Source organism: Danio rerio, chromosome 15, assembly GCF_052040795.2.
Source record: "Danio rerio strain M-AB ecotype USA chromosome 15, GRCz13ab, whole genome shotgun sequence".
Taxonomy (NCBI): Eukaryota; Metazoa; Chordata; class Actinopteri; order Cypriniformes; family Danionidae; genus Danio; species Danio rerio.
In genome coordinates this window covers 26,989,192-27,012,746 of record NC_141035.1, presented here as the reverse complement: position 1 = coordinate 27,012,746, position 23,555 = coordinate 26,989,192, and the positions used below count along the sequence as shown (strand labels likewise).

Genomic DNA, 23,555 nt, shown 5'->3' with positions numbered 1-23,555 from the left:
GAAAATGCTAACATATACAGTACATACAGTATATGTATGCATTATATGTTCAGACTATAGGCATATTTGAGTATTTAGTCTACATGTCCTTTATATCAGACTACAGGACTGTTTTAAAAAAAGGACAGTGCCATTTCATTCAGTGCATAATATACTGCAGCATTTTTAGTCATTCTTTACTGATCTGTGTGAATGGGGATCATTTGGACAGTGTTGTCATCAGTAGCCGAAACATTTCAAAAGTCCAAAGGAAAATCTTTTTTAGTACAGTACATTGTTGTAGGGGTAGTGCATGTATTAATAACTGTATTAATTAGTGATTCATTAAATCATTGATTCTCATTCATTTAAAAATGAACTCTTTATATACTGTGCAGAAACACTATAAGGATTCAATAGTTGTCTTTCTGAAACTTTCAACCATAGACTCAAAAACTGGCTTTCACATTAACAAAAAAACAGACAATTAGAAACACTTGTGCATAATATAATGTATAAAATCAATTTAAAGAATGTTGTTTAAAATCAATATGATTTTTTTAATCATGCTTATGCTGTAAAATGGCACTGTAGCTTAAACTCTCAGAAATAAAGGTACGTAAGCTGTCATTAGGGAGGTACCTGTTCAAAAAGTACACATTTGTACTTAAAGGGTCCACATTGGTACCTCAAAAGTACTTATTAGTACCTAAAAAATTTAAAAGGAACACTTTTGTACTTTTTCTGTACTAATATGCACCCTTGAGGTATTAATATGGACCTTTTAGGTGCAAAAGGTACAAACCCAGTGACAGCTGACGTACCTTTATATCTCAGATTGTACTAAACTGCATATTTGTGGCCATCATAGCTGGTCATACATGTTTTTTTATTATTATTGAGGCCTATACAGTACATCACCAGAATGCTGAATAAAAAAGGCTTCTATTAATATATGGTTTGTTAGGATAGGAGAATATTTGGCTGAGATAAATCTGAAATCTGGTTGTTCGAAGAACAAAATAAAAAAGAAATACAGAGAAAACCACCCTTAAAGCTGTCCAAATTAATTCACTACTAATCAAAAATTGAGTGGTGATAAATTTACAATAGGAGTGTACAAATTTTCTTTCTTTAATTAATGTTCTAATGCATAAATGGTAAATCAATCATTTGACCCAAATGATGTATTTTTGGTTATTTCCAAAAATACACTTGAGCAACACAAGACAGTTTTATGGTCCAGGGCCACACTTTGTAAATCTGAAAAACTAACACACATTTTACTTGTTTTTATTAGTAGACAACATTATCAGAACATTATTTCCCATTTGTTCTGCTTTTAGATTGTTTAATTATGGAAATTATCTGCTGTTTCTGTGTTCAGTAATTTGGGAACCGGTACATGATCAGTCGCAGAACTTTCCACTCCAGTTGTAGTTTTATGGGGTTGTCATTTTGTAAAATCCTTGGAGTAGCTGCAGATTTGTTCACATTCTTGTCTTTCTTTGTTTGTGCATTAGAAAAGGCAGAAAAAAAACAATCCCAAGGTTTACCTCAAGTAACTACATTCCATTAACCACTTGGATTAGCTTTGATTCGTAATTACCCAGCTCTTCCCTGTCTACATCTTTAGCTTTTATTCAATAAATGTTTATTCATGGCACTTTGCAGCTTGGTGGTGTTACAGGTGCACAGCCTTGCAAAAAAGCCACAGACTTCCATACATTTTTATAAATAGCCCTTCAAATTTCTTGTCGGTACTCTTGAAACACGATAAAATGATCTTCTGCGCATTTTGCAGCAGCTTTAAGACTATGTTATTCTCACTCTGCCTCAGAAAGCTTAGCATTTGTATGGCCGGTAGTTTTATTCATGAAAATTTTATAAATAAAAAAAAAAAAAACAGGGATAGAAAGACAGACTGTCAAGGGCAGAAAAATAAAAGCAAGACATCCAGACATGACAAAGTTTTCTTCGCTCAGCAGGATTCATCTCGCTAGCATGTTGATTATGTGCGCGAGTTTAGTTTTCGTTTAGGACATTAAATAGTTGAAGCACTTCCAGTGGCGTCCTCAGCTGTCAGCGATAGCCGTGAGCTGCCAGTTGAAGGTGAAGCAATGATTTGTGGTTTAAGGGAAGTAATTTTATAGAGGGCCGAATCGAGATTCTTCAGAAAAGGATAGGCAGAGAAACATAGAAGCCCCGTGGCAACCATTTGATTAGTTTTGCCCTTGATGTGGCATTATATACAGTGCATTCAAAGCCTGCAATCGTGTGGAAGGCCAAAGTAAAAACGACGGGATAAATGTGGAAAATGTACCGTGTGGATGTTTAAATTACAGGGCACTTTGACATTCTGACATTCATTGATGAAAAACCCGTAGATGAAAAACTCGGCAAAGTTGAGGTGTGAAAGTTGCAATTCAAAAGAATTCTTATAATGAAGGTAAAAATGCACTCACCTGCTGATTTGTGTCCGCAGGCATTCATGAAAGCAGAGAGAGAGAGGAGGGGGAAAAAGAGAGAGATTTTATTAGCTGGTGGAGTCAAAAAAAAACCTGAGTTTATATTCAAACAAAGCTAGAGGACATTTAATGTACCCAAAGAAAGCAAATGTGTTGCTCACATTACAATAAACACTCCCCTAGTCAAAAAGGCAATCATACTATATGTGTAATGCCAGCATAAATCATTTCAATATTGTGGATTCAAGAACAATTACCATCATTTGTGACGCTGGGAGGCTAAACGTGCTGTGTGAATGAAGAGCAGAGTGCGAGAGCTCAGAGGAGGAGCGTCTCTACTCGTGTTCTTCATTGAGTCTGGCATGTTGTTCTGAGGAATGTCATCTTCCAGCACAACTTTAACATACGGCGATGAAAAATGCATGGGCACACTTTGATTTTTGAGAAGAAATCACTGGAGAAAAAGCCCTTTGAGGCTGGAGATTTTTGTCTGCATAATTTTATAGCACGGCAAATGACTCTTTCATGTCTGTATATATATATATATATATATATATATATATATATATATATATATATATATATATATATATATATATACATACATACATACATACATACATACATAGACACACATACACAAGCGATATCACACTAGTAGCAGTGTAATATGGCTGTATATTGGCCTGGCACTTGTGGGGGGCATGCGTTGGCTTGAGGCCGCAGGCCAAGTACCTTACACCCCATTCACACGGGGCTTCAGTGTCAACGCTTGACTGAAGGCGTGTCTGAAGTTGGGGCTGAAGCGATCGTCATCGAAGCGTCAGCCAATGAAATTCAGTCAGCAATAGGCCACTGTCTAGCTGGTGTATTTGCATACAGCGATCTGACTGGCTGACGCTTCCGTCGGAATGCACAATGCAGTTCGGCAACGCCTGATGTCACCCATTTAAAGTGAATGGGAAGCGTTGACGCTGACGCCCCGTGTGAATGGGGCGTTAGTGTCCCACCAGTGATGATATACAGCCACATTGTTCTGCTTTGAGTCATTTATACAACAGTTCAACACCATAACCGTGTATTTGAAAAAGAAAATCAAACACGGAGAGTCTTAAAATCCTTTTGTATTAGGAACTACTTTTTTCCATTTACATCTGCAACTGACGTTAGAACAGCAGAAGCTGCCGCTACTTCAACAAATGTCACTTTCGAGCTAGTATTTGAACAATTCTCTTGCGTAAGGTCTAAAGTGATGACAAAACAGCTGATTTTGCTCATATTTTAAGATTATAAGGGTGAACGGCATGAATCGCCAGAGATTTCCCAGTATTTCTCTGTTACAATCAGAGAAATCGAAGATCACAATTATTAACCCTGAAAAAGTCAAAGCAAAAAACTACCAGAAACACTACCTGACTATGCTATAAATATAGCACTTCAACATATAAAAGAGAGAAAAACTTAGAAAATCACTTATCTGTTTTATAATGATTTGATCAGCTGTAGTTTGAAGTTACACTAAGTTTTTCTCCTCTAAGGGCTTACTATGTCGCCATCCTGTGATGGAAAGTCAACAGTCTTTGCTCTTCTCAGTATTACAGGCTAATGGCCGCAGATGCGCTGAATCTAAAAGAGCCATTATTCTTATAAATAAACTGCATAGTTGCAAAAAAGTCTCAAAAGTACATTATGTTGTCCAATAGCTGCAATAATTGTCAAACTGTATTGATCTGCTTTAACTCTTTGTATGTGTGTGTGTGTGTGTGTATATATATATATATATATATATACACACACACTTTTTTTGTAATTATCAAATTCCATTAAAACATCCTGAATGAAAATATCCTGAATGAGAGTGAACTGCTGAACTGCAGTTAAAAATGAAACACACAAAATTGCATGAAACTCTGGAGGAAACGCAGGATAGCCTGGTGATGCGACATTAAATGTTTAATACTGAAACTTTCCTTCTAAAAGCGCGTCCTTGGTCTTATCCACATTTCTTTGCACGTTAAATACGCAGGGCCAGAGCAAGCTCAAACGGCAACCACGCCACCCTCAACCAGAAAGTGACCGGTTCGCGGATGAAAGCATGAACCGTGAGGGAGGGTGTGGGTGTAGCGGATGAAAGTGAGGACCGGGGGGTTCGCTCACTATTCTGCTGCCCTCGGGGGCCTGTGTCGCCTCTATGCACGCGCCGTCCCTGAACACATGAGCCACATCAGAAAAAAAAATAAACAGCAACTGTGTTATTTGCGTTATTATTTTTTTAACGCTTTAAATATTTCAAATATATATCTATCTATATATATATATATATATATATATATATATATATATATATATATATATATATATATATATATATATATATATAGCAATGAACAGCATTGATTTCTAAGAACCATGTAACACCATGTGATGGATATTAATGTTTAAAATCCAGCAGTTCTACCATGGAACATTTTATAATTCAAATATATATTAAAATAGACATTTATAATAACATTTTTCAATCCTATTGTTTCTGCTGCATTTGTATCAAATAAATGTCACCGTGGTGAGCTTAAGAGAGTTTTAAATAAACAAAGATTTAAAAAGCGTTATTTTAATTCTTACTAGAAAATTGACTTCACATTGATATATGGTAAACAGTCTGTGTACAAAAGCAAAGCGGTGACATTTGAAAGTAGGAGCAAGCGTGCGATAAGGCTTATATGAGGTGCTGAGACCCTTGTGTCGGGTTGGAAAATCAGACGCGGAGCCTGAGGAAGTCCACACATGTTAAGCTTGAAGTAAATGAAAGTAGCTGAACTGATAAGCTGATCGATTCTCCAGATACACTGACCGGCAGATGCCCTTGAGTGATGTGATTTGATAACCAGCGTATTGGATTTTCAAGGTTCCTGATGAAAACAACCCTGACAAGCTGAGTCAGTCTGGAGGAAAACAGGTAACAATGAGAATAACAGAGACACTTTAGAGGACGATGAAGAGGATGCTGGACCCTCAGACATCAGAGCATCTGGTCATCATTAATGTTTGCTCTAATTGTTTAAATAAAAAGCACTTAGCTTTTTTAATGCAGATATATTTCAGAAAGCATCTGATGAGTAATAAAAAAGTTTTAAAAAGAAGTTTTAAAATGTATAAGTTCATAGTGAGGCTCATAATCAATTTTGACTAAGTAAGCTTATCAGTACACAAAACTGCTCGAAAATTGTATCACGACACTCAGGTTATAGAATGATTATCATTAAAAAAAACTGTGGACAAAAGCAGACTTAAAAAACATTAATAAAAATACATAAAATAAAAAATTACACATTTTTTCATTAAATTTAATAAAAAAATATTTGTTAAAAAATTTAAAATAAATTAAATTAAATTAAAAATTAAACTAAATTTCAATAAAATAAAAAATGTATAATTTTTTATTAAAATAATAAAATTAAATAGAATTAAATAAAAAACTATTAAATAAAAAAATACAATAAAAAAACAATAAAATTAAATATAAAAATTAAAATTAAAAATCATATAAATATATAATAGGTAAAGTAAGTTATAAAACAAAATAAAAAATGTGTTTTAAATAGCTAACTTATCGTATGAAAAGATAAATGAACCAACCTCAAACCTCCTCAAATAACTACAATCAGCTTCAGTATTTTTTTGTCTATTTTTTAGATTCAGTTTTTGATGTCCTTGCAGTCTGCAGAAGCATTTGCTGAATCGTTCTTTCATTTCTAACTCGAGAACAATGACTTTGTGCTCAGTTTGTTTGCTCAGAGCTCAGAGCAGACTTTTGTTGGCTTTGACCTGAAGCTTCACCTTCTTTCAGCCTTTTTCCACCCTTCTAAAGACGTTAATTTCTCCTCTAAGATTGGTAAACATTCCTTGGCTTGAAGCAATTATGTGAGGTATTAAATCACACCCTGTAGCGGCTCAGAGACAGAAGCTGTTGCGAAAAGGCAAATTAATTAACACGTCGTTACTCTGCCGTTTCTGCACTTATGAGACTCACTGGGGCTTCAACACACACTGTAAACGTATGGGGATTGCTATTAAATTCAATAACCCAGGACTGTCTCTTTACTTAACCTTTACACTGTTCATTTTGGAGGATGGATCTCATAAATTGTATTTTCCAGATAATCTGCTTTACGATGGAAACTTACCATTAATTATTTAGAAAATATTTATTTTTTGCGAAGTTGATAGAGCACTATACTAAGTGATGCACCAAAACTTATACGTCGTTTGCGGCATCGACAAATGTGCTAGCAGGATGTCAAAGTGAATCTGAGGCTGTAACTCTGCAATGCTTAAATATATTGACACTGAACTTTAGGTGTGTCATTGGCAACTCACAATGACCACAACACATAAATTTGGTCAAAGTGCCATCTACTGATTTTGTTAAAAGCTTAATTTGCAAACTCTTCCTAGAGTGTTTGCCGAAATACCGGCTCATCGTCAGACCATCCTGACCAAATCGTGTGAAATTCGTGTCCATAGGTAAAATGTTTTTTGTTTACGGCACTGACAAATGTGCTCAAAAGTGCTCATTCTGCCTCTGGGCTACTTTGGTCTTTTCGGGCTCTGAACTGCTTGGCCCCTTAATTGCTGCTTGCAGCTATATTTACTATTATTAGTATTAAAATATATCAATAATTTAAATAGATTAGAATCATTTAATTGTCACAATCATCATCGAACTAGTCCATACAGATTGCTGGAGAACTACAAATTTGCCACCAAAGAAACTACAAATCCTGTTATGCACCAAACACCTACACCTGTTCCGGTTCTTCTTTGATTACACACAGAGCTGGGAGCTGCTCAAAGACTGATTACATGGACCATATATACAGCACACAAACACACAGACTTTGGTGAGTCTTGTTATCTGCTAATACTATGACATTACGACGTGGTTTCCTTATGTAGTTGGCAGTTCATTCCGCTGTGGTGACCCCTGATAAATAAAGAGACTAGGCTGAAGGAAAATAAACGAATGGATGAACAAAACAAAAAAAAAGAAAATGAAAATGCTTTCCAAATATTGCTGACAAAAAAAAAACAAAAAAACAACAGGGGCTTCGAATATCCGCAAAACCCACATCATTACAAATCTATGGGAGATGCCATTAAATTCAATAACCGAGGACGATTTGCTTCTTTACTTAACCTTTTCGCTGCTAATGTTAGAGGATAGATCTCATAAAATGTCATTATTATGGCCTTTCGCTTCATGATGGAGTTACAATCGAGATGTTTCTCTTCTTCCCACTCGGCTGTTTCCACTAAAATATCACTTACGCTCTAAACGTCCTTGTCTTCGGAGCCCATCAGAGGATGTGTGTTTAAATCGGAGGCATAAATTGGGGTGAGACTGTCTCTCCTCAAGCAGGGTGGCGTCCCAGAGGTGCTAATGGAGGCGTTAGGGTGAGTAATGGCCCACACCACCCTATTAAATCATATTCATCATTATTTCCAGTGACAGACTCAAACGACTTCATCTACTCAAGCTAACCTTCACTATCCCAGCATCTCGAAGTTTAACTTGAGGCTTTAAATGCAAGTTTCAGAGTTTTTCCTGAGTGAAAACACCATACAAAGCTTACAAATACTTGAAGTCAAGGCTGATTCCAACCATAAATCTTCCATTCTCTTAAGGCTGGACAATAAAATTGATAACAAAAATGTTAAAGTCATACAGATTTTTTGGCAACCTGAGAATGTCTGGAGGTCTAATTTTAATGACCAGAAAAGTCAAGTAAATTAAAGTGAAATAACTGTATAATAAAGATGTTACATGATTTTAATATACTGTACATTTCATATAAATGGTATGTAAAATCATTGACAGAAAAAATTTAAATAAAATATCATTTAAAATTAAATTAGATAAAAAAATAATAAAGAAAAGAAAATTAAAAATGTAATGCGTTTTTTTAACAAAATTTTAATATATATATTTCTTCAAAGAAATATTCAAAGGAATATGAAAACAAAGGAGTATTCAATGTTGCTGTAATGTCAGTTTAGGCCACACAAAAATCGATCATCTCTGTCTTTCTTACTAGTTATAGCATCAAATAAACAAAATACTTTTATGATAAATATAATATTATTAATATTACATAGTTTTATTTAAAATTTCATTTGAAGATCATGGATTGCAACAACAAATAAAAGAAAAGAAAGTAAAATAATAAAAAAAAAATAATAGTATTAATTTTACATCATTTTTAATACATTTCATGTTACATAAAATTACTGAACGAATTAAAATAATAAAAATATAATACATTTTTTTCTTTGTCTTCAATGTTACAGTAACCTCAATTTAAGCCACACATAAACTGATCATATCTTAGTCTTTACTACTACCTATAGCACCAAATAAACAGACAACACTTTAAAAAACTATATAATACATTTTTATATAAATGTTATGTAAAATCATTGACCACAACTATGAATAAAACGCTCAGATGAATCGGCCGGTGATCGGTATCGGCCGATAATCACATTTCATGACTTGATCGGTACTCACCAATCTCATGAACGCAAATGATTGTTTACTAGCTTACAAGCAGAGGAAGATTTATAGGTGTGCATTTTAACTTCTCATGCATCAAATATTTGCTCCAAAGTTTTCTTTTTATTAAGGCATGTTGAATTATCCTTCCATCATTTGCAATGTTTACAAATTGCATTGTAAGTCATTTTTCTTTCCATTTAGTCTGTTTTAATAATTTTATTACTGTTTAATAATAATTTTAAATGAGATTTTAAATGAGGGAAAATGTGCTTTATGCAATGAATCGGTACTTTGAGCATTCCTAATATTAAAATGTTTAAAACAAAATAAAGAAATATATAACACCAAATAAAGATGAATGACCACAAGATATGCTAAATGAAATCAAAAAACCTCCCTGAAATATATAATTTATCACAGTCACAAATCACCGAACAGATTTCATTAAAACATTGTATTTGAATAAATCAGTCACAAAAATAGAAATGTTTCATTCACCTCTTTGTTTTGTTTTTGTCATGTTCTGACAGTAAAATGCAGTTTAACCACATTTAGCTGAGCAAAAATTATTCTTTAAACTTAAAAGAACTAGAGATGAGATATTAATTTGATCAATATTAATGGACAAAAACTGTTATTATAATCTATTCTTGTAATCCAAATTTCCCAAACTTCCATTCACAGATCAAGAAACAACTCTCATCCTCCAGGACTGTGAAGAGATTACCAGATTCTAGCATGTAGCAGTTGCCTAATGTGTGGAGTTACGAGATCATGTGTAAATCTGCTGTAAATAAAGCGCAGAGCCCCAAATGTTCACCACAGAAGCCATCCAATCCGACTAGCTCCATTTTGCTTCTCAAATTCAGACATTTCCGACCTTGCTTTTACAAGAAATCCTTGAATTTTTAAACAAATCCCAATTATTAATTCCTTTTGTAAGAATGAAGAAAACAGCTGACTGTAGAGTCTGCTATAATGTATGCAGGATTTAATGTACAGTCAGATAAATTGTGACAGTGTGGTGTTGCATCATTATGAGTGGGTTTATTTTATATGAATGATTAGCTGGATGTATAATCCTATTTATTATATGACTTAGCCAACCAGCAAATAAACAGACATGAATCATTCAGAGTTCTCATGTTGTTGAGCAAACCCTAAACACATTTTGACCAAAAGTATATTTAAAAATACGGCATCAAATATCTAGAGTATTTAGTTTTATAATAAAAAAATATATTTTATATTATGTACTTTTTGATCAACTAATTCCACATAAATTGTTAAAATAAAATAAATTATATATATTATTATTATTATTATTTCAGAAATGTTCAAAGTATTGAAATGGGCTGTATTGATAATTTCAAGCCACACATAAATCAATCATCTCTGTCTTTAATACTAGTTATAGCACCAAATAGACAGAAAATACTTTTATAATAAATATAATACTATTAATATTACATAATTGTATATTATAAATTCCATATAAATGTTATGGAAAATCATTGATTAGAATAGCAAATAAAATAAAATAAAATAATTTTACAATAAAAAATGTTGGTGCAATAAAATGCAGAAAAGCCCAAAATATAAAAAATATGACATCACATATCTACAGCTTTAAGTTTTATCATTTAAAATTTTAATTTTAAATTTAATATGTCCAAACATATTTACACATTCATAAAATACTTTTGAATGCTGCTTGTTCCACATTTGTTCTGCATTTTGGGGGTACAATTTTATTGTTTCATGTTCAATCCACTTAAATTTGTAAAAACAATTGAGTTACCTTTATCAATTTGTATTGAAAGAACATAATGAATTGTGTGGAACCTACACAGCAAATTCTGGTCTTTGGAATAAACTCCCTGGGAGTCAAAATCAACTCAATCTGAGTGTACATGCGTGACCATCAAATGTACTCCCATTCAGAGTTAAAATCACTCTGCTTTTGGAGTTGAATTTTAACACATTTTTTTGAGTTAGATTATAACACTTTCTGGAGTTAAAATTGTAATCCTACAGAGAGTACTTTTACATTTGGGTATAATATAAACTCCTTACCAATGTTAAAATGTAACACTTTTTAGAGTTAAAGTGTACTTCAAACAATATATATATATATATATATATATATATATATATATATATATATACATATATATATATATATATATATATATATATATATATATATATATATATATATATATATATATATATGAAAATGACTGAACTGATGCAATACTCTTTACTTACTGCTTTTATTCATGCAAATCCACACATTAGATTTAGAATTTCCATCGATGTACACACTTTGAAATTAATTGTCATCAAAGCATTAAATCTAACAGCAAAACATTTACAATTAATATATGTTAGCAGCTAGTGCCAACTAAAACCAATGGCTTAGTAAAATTGCATGAGACAATCAACACATTACATTATATAAAATTAACTTCACAGGAATCAGAAGCAGCAAAAAAATATCTTGTCATACTCCTTAATCACAGTCAACTCTGCTGGCTTTGAAGTTAGAATTTGCTCGATTTTTCTGAAACGAAGAAAAAAAAAAGTATTTAGGAAGATAACCAAAATTAATATTTTTTTAACAAAAAAAAATTATTCTAATAACTGTGTTTATACTATTTTTTACTTTAAAATGCATTCATTTTGTAACGTTATTTTGTAATGTTTACGGTATAATATCTATGTATATGGAAGTTTAAAAAAAACTTACATTTTTTTGGACACTGCCCATTAAAGGTTGAATAATTTGAGATCCAGAATCACTGCGGCTCAAACTGCTTGACACAGACAATGTATCTGTCAGACTTGGGGAGGAGGGCACTTCAACAGCCCCTTGCTGCAGGACAGTCAAATCTGATGAAAAAACAACAACAACAACACGTGTCAGCAAATGGTTCTGAAATGCACACTTTCACTCTGAGTCATGAGACCAACTTTCAAAATCTATAAAAATGTTCTTAAATATCTACCATCATTAGTGTGGATGACATGTTTCTTTGGTTGTTGCAAGTTCTTGAAATACATCCTCATCCACCTCTATGCTATGGTCATCTGTGACTTTCGATGCTGTATCCTCTGGTATCACAAACTTGTGCTGGACTACAACATAACAACAATGTATAATTTATCAAATAAATTTCAAAATGACTGTTATTATTATTATTATTATTATTATATATTTTTAAAAATACTCTTTGTTACACTAAAACTCACCCGCACTGAAAAAATCCAAGAAACAATCTTCTTCCAGTTTAATATATTTTTTCTTGCCTCCAAATTGCACTTTTATCAGCATCGTGGCCTGATATAAAAAAGATAAATGTTATTTAACAACTTATGTTAGTGTGATTGAAAATGTAATGTAAATATAGCTGAAAACAGCATACTCTCACGGTCACGACTAAATCATGATACAATCCAAAACATTTCATGAGCAATATTACACATATTAAATCTTACAGACATAAAGCTCTATTGCTGGATAAAATATATTGACATTACCTCGTTGTGTAAGTTAGCCTATTTGAAATGTGAACAGCAGGTTTCTCCATCTGATCAAGTAGGCCTACCACTTCTTTTTGACAGCAGAACACACATTTTTAGAAACGCAGAGGAAGAAAAGATTATTAGCTAGAGTTAGCTTGTTCACATCCACAACATTTTTTAAAAAACTGCACAAAACAGCCACATTGGAAAAGCTAACATGCTATGCTAAGTTAGCCACATGCAGTCACTAGCCTCACAGTACAAAATGAAACAGCTACAGCAAAACACACTTCTGCTACAAAACATCCAACATTTAGAAAAAGCTTTTAGAATTGTATAACAATGCACTTTTACCTACCTCACAACGAAGAACATTACTCCATTTCTCATGTGCTGCTCGGCAGAGTTGTGTAATGGCGGACTTTCTAAAAATTTAACTCCAGTAAGGAGTTAAAGCACGTTTCTGAACACCAGAGAATGAACTCCAGAATACAACACAGCAAGGGGTATCCCATAACACAAAATTGTGTTAAAGTTTAAAAATAAACTCAAAAAAATTAACTCTTTCACACTTTTTTGCCTAACTCCTAATTTTTCAACTCCAGAAATTTGCTGTGTAGCATTTTATTACAGTTTATAAGGGAGCATAACCATTTACAACATTTGTAATGTAATTTAACTTGAAAGGTTATACATAATATTTCTTGAGTTCCCAATCATCAAATAGGATTGAATTTTAAATAACTACGTGACCCTGAAAACTGGAGTATTATGTAACCAGTATACTTTTACACAATAAAATAGCATTCTTAGTTTACATGGTTTCTGTTTAGCTCTGAATGTCATAATCCACTAGATCAGGACAGTCCCACAGCGCTGAGGCATCTCTGTTGCTGTCAAGGCCTCATATCCACTGAAGTTTGAGAGTGGGATCAGTGATGCAGGCTAAGATAATGTATGAAGTCACAGTGTGATCGATGATGGCGTGCTAATCTGCTTGTGAGATACTGAGCCTCACATTCGCTCGTTCCTCCGTTCGCTTTGTTTGAGGATCACATTATCTCGCAGTGCTTATTGCATCAAGACAGAGAGCAAAAACACCATAGTGTCTGATTTTGTAGTGAAATTTCAAAGGTCAGTGATGTTAAGATTTTTGGTTTCTCAATGTGAACTTGAGAACTTATTTAGAGGAGGATTTAATTAATTACACAGGGTAGATCAATTACTTTTATTTCATACTTTGATGTAATTTTACACATTTAGACTATATAGAAGGAGATAGATGAGATTGGGATTCTATGGAGTTGGGTAATTGTTATAGTTTTTTACCTTTGTTCATTGATCTCAATGTAATGCTCAGCCATAATTTAGAATAGAGAAATTCAATAAGAAATTTTATTAAAAAAAAAAAATTTCAATAAAAAAATATTTCACAAACCTCATATTTACAAAATTTTTATAAATGATAATAAAATACTGTGGAACATATTATAACCCTAACGGCTATTCCAGCCTAATCTCATGGAAAATTTAACAATTTTACATTTTTTCAGTTTAGTGGCTTCAGTAGTTCAAAAATGTATGATTTTAAAAAGGAGGCTTGGCACCCAACCCCACACTAAATCCACCCATTGTTTGGGGATGAGCAAATTGTACTAAACTGTACGAATGAGATTGTTCAATTTCATACGAATTAGCCACTAAATCAAAAAGTTACAAATTGCCGTGACATTGTGTTGGCTATATAAAATGTTATTGAAATGGAGAAATCATCACCGCTTTAAGACAGCAGTGTCTAAATTTAAATCTATGCAGATATGATGCCAACCATCAAAGACTTTGAGGACAACACATACACTTAATACACTTTATTAAACATGTACACATGGACATCACTTATATACAATAAAATTGCATGTTAACTATTACTGCATATATTAACATATTTGATTGCAACTTTTTGCAACTCAATTTAATTGTAATGCCATAATGTGCTTCTTTTGTAAAGCAGCTTTGAAACAATGATTATTGTAAAAAGCACTATACAAATAAAACTGAATTAAATCTACTGTAATTTGTGAATGAGTTGAACTTTTTCAACTAACCTGTTAGATCATTTTGCAAACCATGTGTGTGTGTGTGTGTGTTCAGAACATGATTAGGTTAATTGACAACCAAATTAACCAAGTTTGTATGGGAACTTAAAAGCTGAGTTTAGGGATGCACAATGTTGGCATTACCGATGTTGGCCAATAAATGCTATTTTTTATATTATCGCTTACTAGTTTAATATTAACATTTTATTTAAAATATTGTTGCTAACTTAATATTATCTTTAATTAGAGTTTTGATCATTGGCTTCTGTGATGTCGCAAAAAAAAAAGCATGTTTATTGGCCAATATATAGGTTTATAAACAACCTTCAAATATAAAGTGTTATCGGTTATCTGCATCAGACAAAATTTCTCTATTGGTGCATAGCTTGTAAAAGTATCTAATTTTAGCATTTTAAAGCATTTTCTCCAATCTTTATTTGGTTTCTGGATATATAGTATTTTTAGCTTTTTAGTTATTTAACATCCACTATTTACTAATTTGCTAACACATGTTTGGATAAATCATGACCATGAAGAGTTTATTCTGTCATTTTAGTTAATCAGAGCCACATTAAAATAATGTTCCCTCATTTTGATTTCACTACACAGTGTAAAATTATCAAACAAACGATTTGTGTTAGGACAAGATGAAGGAATTAAGTTAACTTAATAGTTTTTACAAATTTATGTGGATTAAACGTAAAACATTTGAGTTGTCCTAAAAAAAAACTAAAGGATTGCATTGTTTAAGCTTATATTATTTTAGTAGTTACAAACAGCAAACATCATTTTTTGAGTGTAAGAAAGTACTAAAAAAATTACATGGCCACAATTTGGAGGATCAATTGAGTTAAAAAATGCTGATGTATTTGTTAATTCGCGCTTCCGATATACAAATTTTTAGTCACGAACAGGGCTCTGTAGTTCAAACGCTCTGGGGGGAATAAAAAGAAGAGTTTTTTTTTTGCTACAGTATATCGCCTAGTCCTAATTTCCAAGCTGAACACACAACCAGCCCTGACATCCAGCTGGAATAAACTACGCAATCCTGGAAAGAGATTTTCATTGAGCTGCTCTGCACTTCATTTGCAGCTGACACACAGAGACGCCACACTGCTGCCTTTGATTATCCACATCTCCTCCCTCCGCTGTACCCCTGACCTTGTGCCGTTCACCCTCTGCATACACAACATGCCTTCTGATGTCTATCAGATCACTGTTTACGCCTCTGCCAGCACTCAAAGCGTTTACATGGACAACAATATTACACTTTTAACATGATTAAGACCATATTCAGATTAAGAATCTACCATGTAAGCAGAGATTTGTCATTACCTTAATCCATCTGAAGCCATATTTAAAGTAAATACAAATGAAATTAAGAGGTTGAGTATTGGTGTTTTAGTCGTATTGTTGGAATATTTAACTAATTAAATTGTCTGTTCAATAAAAAAGTCAGGAGAGGATTTTCTTCAATGTCAAAATATTAGTAATTTATTAGGCACAAATGAATGATTCGATGAACAGAATTCTGGTAATCTTCAATGCAATGCAAGAATTACATTCCGAAGATGCGCAACAATTTTACTTTATATTTCCTGACTCAAGAATTTATACACAGCTGATATAAACAGGTGGAGTGTAATGGAATTCGTCACTTGTCAATCATTCTCCAGTCCTCCAGCAGCTGCACCCAAACATACTTCCTCCTCTTCTACGAATTCTCTGCTCAACCCTTAATGCATAAGCCTTCTCAACTGCAAATATTCTGTGCTCAGTTTCAACCCATCTCTACTCGCAGGAAGAGCTAAGCTCAATTTTAGACATTCAGGCCCTTGCATTTCCATCAGCTCCATCTACTTCTAAAAAAATGCTTCATTGGTATGCAAGGCATATCACACTCAGAGAAGTTTGGTTAATATATCCCCTTAAGCAGTCCAAATGTTTAATGAAAAGATAATAAAATAACTATATTCATTCATTCATTCATTCATTTTCTTTTTAGTACATTAATCTGGGGTCGCCACAGCGGAATGGACCGCAAACTTATCCAGCACACGTGTTACGCAGCGGATGCACTTCCAGCTGTAACTCATCTCTGGGAAACATCCATACACACTTATTCACACGCATACACTACGGACAATTTACCCTATCCCATTCTCCTGTACTGCATGTCTTTGGACTGTGGGGGAAGCCAGCGCAGCCGGAGGAAAACCACGCGAATGCAGGGAGAACATGCAAACTCCACACAGAAAGGCCAACTGACCCAGCCGAGGTTCGAACCAGCGACATTCTGGCTGTGAGGTGAAAATAAATATATAATAAAAAATAACTTCTTGTTCAATAGTCCTATAGAGTAGACATGCACAAACCTTAAATCATATCATTACTGTAGTGTAATTGTTAATGTAGGACGTTTGCTGCATTTATGTTTTAGGATTCACACACTGCATTGGTCAACAGTTCGACGGCAAACAAAACACCATATCACAACTTTTTGATTTAGTGGCTGATTTGAATAACTTTGTACAATCTCTTTTGTAAATTTCAGTACAATCTGCTCAACACCCAATGAGGGGTAGGGTTAGGTAAGAGGCTTGGCCGATACGTCTCTTAAAAATCATATGTTTTCATATGAATGAAATCGTATGAATACATATATTTTAGTCACTTTTCTGATAATATGAAAAAAAATAATTATGTTTCCTCTGAAATCAGGCTGGATGTTCTGGAGTAAAGTCTGATGGCATAATATAAGGACGTAATGACATGTGCCAATCACTGAAAAATAATAATCAAAGACAATTCATTCAATTTACTAAGCGAAGTTTCACAAACTAACTTCGAGAGGAGCACGTGATATGATCGACTACAGCTGATCCTTATCGCTAATCATTAGCTAGCCTCTTAGACCATTCCAAAACTACTATAAATATCTTGCCAAAACTTCATTCCCTATCTTCGTTTTGGAAACTCCAAATCTTCGAGCTCTAAATTGTCTTATCACCAAGCTCAGGGTTCTTTCCCCCGAGCTCAGGGTTCTGATGGAATTGATGGACACCAAAGGCTTATTAAAGAGGTTTTGATTGTAAATGACTATAAAAACACTTCAGATCAGCAAGTGCCATGCATTTAAACTGAATGCATTTCCACCTCAGAGATTTACACCTACAGTACAGTTCTTATATCCAAGCTTGACCCAGAGCAGGAGTGAATCCATCCTTGCAGGTCCCGTTTCATTCAGTCAATATTTTTTCTTTTCTGCTGCACAAGTAGAAGATGCCTTATTTAATCCCTGCTTACATAGTTAATGACACACTGGGAGAAGAAATGTAGGATAAGCTCTTCTGCCTTGGCTTTACTGTAATAATACCAGTAAATATCCACAAAATTCACTAAACTGCTGCTGCATCAATTTATTTCTTCTTTTTTTTACATTAATGGTCAATTTGTTAACATTGAGTAAGGCTTTGGGTCAAAACGGTGGCTCAGTTGTTAGCACTGTCGCCACACAGCAAGAAGGTTACTGGTTCGACTTCCAGCTATAGGTCAGTTGGCAATTCTGTGTGGAGTTTGCAGTTTACCCCATGTTCATGTGGGTTTCCACAGGGTGCTCCATAAACAAAATAGGCTGTGGTGTATGGGTTTGTGTGTGAATGTGAGAGTGTATGAGTGTTTTCCAGTACTGGGTTGTGGCTGGAAAGGCATGCGCTGTGTAAATTATATGCCGGAATAGTTGATTGTTCATTATGCTGTGGCGACCCTTAATAAATACGGGACTAAGCTGACGAAAAATGAATGAATGAATGAATGAATGAAAATACAATGAAATAAAAATGAATCACTGTCAGTAAATTCTAGCTGAATTAACTTATTTTGGGGAAAATCTGTAAGCATCGAGAGCTGAAAACTAAAAAAAAGCATTTTCTCCCTCACATTCTTTTGTTGTTGTTATTGGTAAAAGTGTACTCTAAAAGAGAAAGCAGAGACTTTGACTGAGTCCTTATCTATATTGGAAAAGCATTTAAAGCTTTTAAAAGTGACTGAATTCCAGATCAAGATTACCAACTCATCAAAGATTTAAAGTGCGGGTCTAAAGCAGCTAAGTGACCTAATTACCTCTAATTTACCAGCAGATCACACAGCTTCTTAAGCAGGCAGATTGAACTTTGGGTTTCCTAAGGAACTCCCCTGCCTCTCATCTAAAGATAAAGCAATACAGGTAACATCGCATTGATTTTCAAATCAGAACTTGTTCTCTGTGTTTTCTTCGAGTTGAGCATCAGATAAAGACAGCGTGTTTCTACTGTAGTGAGTATCAGATTGTGTTTGAAACTTGCTGCAAGCCTCTGAAGAGGGAGGAAATTCAGGCTCTTTCAACATCCTCACAATTATAATTACAGCCTTTCTGGCTTTCAGCTCTTAATCCACGCCACTACAGGATTTGCCTTCAAAACTGATGAAGACACAAAAGTGTCAGCCAGAGATAAAGCAGAGAAGTCTGGGATTGGGGATATAGAATAGAAAGGAGGTTGAAGCATGCTTCGTTTAGACTTCAAATATGGTACAACATTCTCAAAGCTAGTGTTTTATCTGTCCCATATTCCCCAGCACTTTGGCTAATTATCTCAATTATTAGCGTTGTTTATCTGTTTGGGTAAATATTGCAGTCAGACTGTATTTACGCCACACATAAGCCTTTCTCACACATAATTGGCCTACTTTTCTGAGGTCAACAGGCAATTTAATACACCGCTCTGTATCTGTCAGGATGAGACGGGGCCTCGCAAATTCATTAAAGCGGACAATTTCATTAAAATCCAACCCAGTCTCATGACAAAAACATGACAGTGGTGACATCTTTGCAAAATGATATTATGCTGCTTCTTGTATATTTGGAAGCAGTTTGAAGGTGAAATGTCCAGTGAGTGGCACTAAGTTCAGTTAATTCATGCATATATATTGACAGTTAGAAATAAAATGGTCAATGATTGACACTAATGATAGCTTCAGACAACAATATATAGTCATTTCAAATTATCGATTACACATTGTAATGTGTAAAATCACGACTTGCCATCTGAAAGGGATAGTTCACCCGAAAATGAAAATTTTGTCATCATCTACTCACTCAGTCAAAACCTCTGAGTTTCTTTCTTCTGTTGAAAAAAAAGGAGATAACTTGAAGAAAGCTGTAAATCTGTAACCCCTGACTTACATAGTAGATGTTATTCCTATTATGGAATTTAGAGGTTACAGGTTTTCAGCTTTCCTCAACATTTTCTTTTGTGTATAACAGAAGAAAGAACCTCAGACCGGTTTCCAACCCCCATGAGAGTAAGTTAATAGTGAGTACATTTTCATTTTTGGGTGAACTACCACTATAAAGAACATGAAATTGAAGTTGGTTTTAAATGCAAAACAAAAAACAAAACAAAAAGAAAACTAAATATGTGGGTTTTTAAATCGCATTTATATAAATATGAAAGTTTCACCAATCTTAACACCGGAGGGGGTCTCTATTGAAAGAGTAAACAGTTCTAAATATTTGGGCATATAGCTTGATGAATGATTGGGTTTTAATATTCATATTAAAAATCTCATACAGAAGTTCAGACCTAAATTAGATTTTCTTTTTCGTATTAAGATGTGCCTTCCTTTTGACGCAAGAAAAATAATTATCCAAAGCTTTTTTCTTTCAGTGACAGATTATAGAGAATTAGTTAATATGCATGCAAACTTGTCGTTATTAAAAAAGTTGGACAGTGTATATCATGCTGCAATACGATTTGTGACAAAAGCATCTTCACGTACCTACCCATCAATGATACTTTTAACAAAATGTTTGGTTGGTTTTCTCTGAGCTAAAAGAAGAAAAATGCATATGCTTCTATTCACCGCTAGGGCATTTGGGTAAATTGCCATCTTCTATTTGCAAACTCAAACCAATTGAGGAAACCAATTGCAACAAACCAATCGAGTTAAAGAAAACTAATCCTATGAGTACTGTGAACTTACTCCATTTAAGTTGAAGTAATATATATTTAATTAACTGGAAGAATCATGTGAATGTTTTGTATACATCTTAATATGTGGTAAAATAAAAGAATAAATAATGGAAAAGATGGAACTAATGACTAACTTTCAGAAAACAAAAGCTGAAAAAGCAATGCAGGTATGTGAAATGCTCTAACTCCAAAACAATACAGTAAACAGACAAATAATCACAGACAACAGAATAAACAGAGAACAGAGTGAAGACATCAGAGACTAAGCTTTGTATTGACTGTCTTGTCATCAGAAAAGCAACCTCCCCCAAAAAGAAAAGACAACCTGTCAGTGGACACACTCCTCGACAGCACAAAGAGGACAGTATGGAGTGTCAATCTTCCAGAGAGGACATCTCACTCTAAACTTGTATGGAATAGTATGAAAGATAGAAAGAGTGGTATAAAATACCTCTTTTATAGTTTTTAAGAATTTTTTTTGTTATTTTTGTCTATTATGACAGGACAGTATATAGACCTGAAAGGGAGAGGGGGACCAAGAACTCAGGACATCCGCAGGTATATACAGTACTACTAAATGCTACATAGAATATGTTGGTGCAATGTCAACTAGACTATTAACACAGTTTACCTTGTTTTTGCATGGCTTTAAAATCGTATTTTGTAGAATCGTATTTCAAAGGACTCGTACCTGAGCACTTCACATTAAATGCAGTGATGTCCTATGTACGAAACTGAGCAAAAATATATTACAATACTAATCATACAAAATACTACAGTAAATGCACACATACAGTATGTCAATTTAGGGATACTTTGATACCATGTTTTTGGAACGATTCTTAAGAAATGATACTGATCCAATACTATTATAAAATTGTGATATTACAAAACACATTCATGAAAATAGTGGAAAAAGTTTAAATACGTTCACTAGCAGTATTGCCATTTCCACCATGTATTAACATGCATTCAAATGTATGTTGTGTGGCCACTTGCGCTAAGATTTTTCCCAAGGTCCTTTTGCCACACGTATTTTCATCACTTCAGATTTTTCCAAACAAGTCCCATAACAATCATACCTTTTGTGTCTGTTTGAATGCATTTAACCACAGGAATCGGTTACACTAAGGGTGCTTTCACACCTGTGATTTGATTCATTTGTTCCGAAACAGGGATTCAAATTTTTTCATTGTTGCACATTGTTCTTGGTGCGATTCGCTTTCACATGACAAAGTTTCTAAACTGACCAAAATAGCTAAAACAAGTCACGTGCGAGTTAACTCTTCTTACATTAATCAGGGTTTCAGAGTTTATTTTGCAGAGTCCCGCTCAGTTGTCATGTGTCCTTATTTTAATTTTTGACGATGAGCAATAAGACAATATAAGCGAAAAGCTGTGCTTTCATTTTGAATGGTGACACCCTCAGACAACGTCACTAAATATAGAGCAGAGGTAAGACTTTCTCATACACAGCAGTTAGCTTATGCATATCAGGCTTTACATTATAGAGAAAAATAACAAATAAACTACTGCACATCAGCCAAAGTGATAAACGGCTCTCGTTAATAGTTCAGCATGCTTTACTTTCGTATTTTACACGAAACACACAATTACCGGTATAGGAATGACATCTCGGCCTTCTCATTATTTTCTCTTCATATAGCCGTATATATGCCAATTGCATATCCATAATACATTGTGATATGGCCGGGCTCGGATCGTATCGCTTTCTTACTTCAATCAATCTGATCCAGAGTTTGTTTCAATCGAGCTGAAACCACCTCATACAGGCAATCTCTGAGCAATTGTTTTAGCACGGATTCGAGCGCGATTGCTGGATTCACATATACCAAACTAACCGCGCTAACTGGGCAAACGAGACAAAAGTCTAGGTGTGAAAGCACCCAAAAGCAGACAAACTGTTAATCCTCCATGGATATAAGTTATTGCTTTACTGGTTCTAATGTTAATTTCAGCTAAACATTGCAACTACTTTTTTTGTATTGGTAAATCTTTGAAGTTCTGAAAAATAAATAGCAGAGTTTTTTTATCCAATGAGGCTGAGTTGTTATATTATAAATTAGGGAGCGACTGTAAACCACAGTAATAGTCGCCTTAAAACTCCAGTTCTGTTTTTCCCCCTTTAACTAATTCTCAGCACACAAGCAGCTCGAATTCACAATGAGTGACACTGGGTGGCACATCGGTACAGGCTTTTAGCCATCTCAGTGAATACAAGGAGGATCTGAGCCTAAAAACAGCAAAGCATTGAGTTAGGAAAGTGTTTTGTCTCAGGAAATATAGGCGGCTTAATGGGATTTTACGGTTATCCTCCTGGGGTAGATACTGCAAATCTCCTCCACACCCCTGCAAGCAAGACCCAAATGATAATGACTCGACCGATGCGAGACTCTAGCTGTACTCAAAGCCTCACTTGAGCTGTCTAAGCCAAACTTCCAGCAGTATGCTTTATGCCAACATTATGATCGTTATGAATCATTACAGAAGCGTAAATTTTAGAACAACAGCATAATACATCATCATCGATCCCATGAGGGTAAAAGGGAGAAATCTTTCAGAGAAGAAAAAAAGAATCAATTGCCACCATTCTGAGAGCTTTGTTGTGCACTACCTCCCATTCACTGAATTATAATCATAATTTATGTTATTAACAAAAACACTGTAGGAGTTTTTCTGGTTTGTGATTCTTTACAAGAATTGTCCATTTAAACGGAGAGTTGAGTAGAACCATTTTGTCATCTTTTACTTTTCCATGTGTCATTTCAAACCTGTGTGGCTTTTGTTCTTTTGTACAACTAAAATAATAATAATAATAATAATAATATATATATATATATATATATATATATATATATATATATATATATATATATATATATATATATATATATTG

General features: G+C 34.0%; 1 protein-coding gene and 1 long non-coding RNA gene across 11 annotated transcripts in view; both read right to left on the bottom strand.

Moving 5' to 3' along the window:
* sez6b (seizure related 6 homolog b) overlaps positions 1–23,555 on the bottom strand; it is a 369,655-nt gene that overhangs the window by 224,133 nt on the left and 121,967 nt on the right. The window lies entirely within an intron of this gene.
* LOC108179305 (uncharacterized) lies at positions 11,266–13,153 on the bottom strand. Of its 3 annotated transcripts, none has more exons than XR_015509449.1 (6): positions 12,890–13,153; positions 12,547–12,619; positions 12,259–12,346; positions 12,015–12,144; positions 11,756–11,898; positions 11,266–11,569 (listed from the first exon to the last, which is right to left on the bottom strand). It is a non-coding gene; the product is annotated as an uncharacterized LOC108179305 (long non-coding RNA). The 3 variants fall into 3 exon arrangements; XR_015509450.1 differs by having other exon boundaries at positions 12,547–12,616; XR_015509448.1 differs by lacking the exon at positions 12,890–13,153 and having other exon boundaries at positions 12,547–12,686.